This window comes from Callospermophilus lateralis, chromosome 20, assembly GCF_048772815.1.
Source record: "Callospermophilus lateralis isolate mCalLat2 chromosome 20, mCalLat2.hap1, whole genome shotgun sequence".
Taxonomy (NCBI): Eukaryota; Metazoa; Chordata; class Mammalia; order Rodentia; family Sciuridae; genus Callospermophilus; species Callospermophilus lateralis.
In genome coordinates this window covers 1,136,924-1,139,667 of record NC_135324.1, presented here as the reverse complement: position 1 = coordinate 1,139,667, position 2,744 = coordinate 1,136,924, and positions in this window count along the sequence as shown.

Sequence of the window (2,744 nt, the reverse complement as noted above, 5' to 3'; positions counted from 1 at the left end):
ACATCAATTTTGCTTTCAAAAGGGCCAGGACAGGTTGGAGGGGCTGCTGGCCGAGCGTGGGACACGTGTGACAATCTCCTACCGGAGGGCCACCACCCCTCCGCCCCTCCGCGTCCCCGGGCCTCTTCGCCTCCGGGAGAGTTGGACTCATTAAAAATAATTGCCTGGCCGGAGTCATTAGGACCCCTTGGCAGTGTCCCAGGTCCTGCTTCGGTGACAGGAGTCCCCTCCTCTCCCAGAGCCTTCTGCAGGGGCTGCTGCAAATCAGGAGCTGGTGGCCCCCCGGGGGACCCTGGGCTGGCAGGAGAAACGAGACCTGAGATCAGAGGCTCATGGATAATGAGGGGCACAGCGGCGCGCAGCCCTGAGCGTGCCCAGGGCACAGCCTCTGAGGACATCCAGGCGGGCACTAGGGTGCTGGGGGGCTGCAGCAGCTGCTCCCCCACTTTGGTTGAAGCTGGGAGTGACAGAAGCATCAGCAGATATGCAGCCAGCAGGGGTGCCCGGCTGGGGGGACCTGGTCATCACCTGGCCCCGGTGGGGAGGCTGGTGGACAGAGCCGAGGGGGGTACCCCAAGCCAACCGGAGCACCTCTTCTGGGTCACCCTATTGGACATGTGCAGCCCTGGTTGACCTAGACGGCAGGATGTGGCCACCAAGGCAGATCTGGGTGCAGCTGGACAGCCCAAGCCCTCAGGGCTCCCAAGGCCAAGCACAGGAGGCCAGCAGGACTTGGCTTAGCTTATCATTTTCCTGCTGTGACCCAAAGACTTGAGAGGGGGACAGTGGACATGGGGCTCAGGGTGTCCCAGGTCCCAGTCCACAGACGGCGGCCCCACTCCTGGGCCGAGGGGAGGCAGGACATCATGGAGGAAGAGTGTGGGGAGGGAGCAGCTCCCATGGGGACCAGGGAGCAGGAACTCCACTCTCCAGGGACAAAGAGAGACCCCAAGCCACGGCCCCAGGGCCACCTCCTCCACCACACCCCACCTGCCTCCAGGGGCCACCGAGGGACCCCAGGGAGCCATTCAGTGCTGGGGTTCAGGCCTCACACCCCCCCACTCCTCCTCTGGACCTTCCTGCATCGTCCGCATGGGAGCTCTGGGGACACCTCCCAGCCAACCCAGGACAGCGCTAAAACCTGAGTCCTCACCACCCTTTCAGGCTCACTGGACAAGTTCAGGACCCTGGACAGGGTTAGGACCTTGGACAGCATTCAGGACCTTGGACAGCGTTTCAGGACCCTGGACAGCGTTTCAGGACCCTGGACAGGGTTCTGAGCCCCCTCCAACCCCCAGCCCACCCCCCATCACAGAGAACCAGGAACTCCCCCAACACCTGGGTCACAGGGATCCCCCATGGAGGGTCACCAGAGGGGTGCCCGTTCTCCTTGCCTGCAAACCGTGTGTGTGATGGACAGCATCGTGTGTCCTTCACTCCTATTGGAAGCCTTGACCCACAGTGGGGCTGTATTTGGAAGGGGGCTCCCTAAAGAAATCATGAGAATTAAATGAGATTCACGAAAATGGGAATTTATCATAGGTCCCAATGCACCCCCTCCTGTCCTGTTTATCTCAAAAAAAAAAAAAAAAACCATAAAAAATAAATTGAAAAAAAATTAAATGAGATCATGAGGGTGGAATATGGATCCCACAGGATTCGGGTCCTTGTAAGCAGAGACACCTAAGAGACTCTGCGCACACACAGAGAAGTCACGGGATCACATACAAGAAGGAGATCATTGGAAAGCCAAGAGAAGATCCTCTGCCAGACCCCACCCCTGCTAGCACCTTGATCTTGGACCATGAGCCTCCAGAATGGTGAGAAATACATTTCTGTGGTTGAAACCACTTCTGCATGGGGTGTTTTGTTATAGCAGCTGGAGCAGACTGATACACACTCCTGCAGACGCATCTGAAGTTGAGGCTTTCAAGATGCTCAGCTCTGGGCAGAGAACGTGCCAGGCGAATATTGTGCTTCAACCATCACGTGAAGGTGCCAATCAAGATGTGAGGATGGGCCGGGCGCTGTGGCACACGCCTGTCATCCCAGTGGCTCGGGAGGCTGAGGCAGGAGGATGGCAAGTGGGAGGCCAGCCTCAGCAACAGCAAGGCCTTCAGCAGCTCAGGGAGACCCTGTCTCTAAATAAAATACAAAATAGGGCTGGGGAGGGGGCTCCGTGTTCGAGTGTCCCTGAGTTCAATTCTCTTGAGACAGTGTCAGGACTGGCTTGAGATGTGTCCAGCAGAGTCCTCTGGGTGGCCACCTCTTAGCATCCTGGGGAAGCCCGGGCTCCTCATCTGTGAGATCTGGGCACCATTGATTGTGGAATCACCTGGGAACAGTTCTGTCCCCCAGAAATCCCGATGAAATCTGCAGCTATATGTGTGCCCATCAAAAGGGGACTTCAAAGACCATTGGCCTTGCGAGAGTCTTGCCCAGGACCTCACGTGGAGCTGGCTCTGCCGCTGGCCGAGTACCTCTGAGCTGTGCAGAGGCCCTGGACGGGCCTCCCTCCTTATTTCAAAAAATCACATTTTGTACTTCCAAAATCTCTAATTAATTCTCTCTCCTAGCCGCTAATTCTTATTGTTACAGTGATCTCCATTATCTCTCCGGAGGCTAATTTTCCAATATCATAAAATAATTCCTGTTCTGATTGCTCTATTAGGATCCGGCTCTCCCAGGGAAGTTGTTCCCATGAATCCAATCCACTGTTCTCTTCCATGGGCCATGGCTGTCCC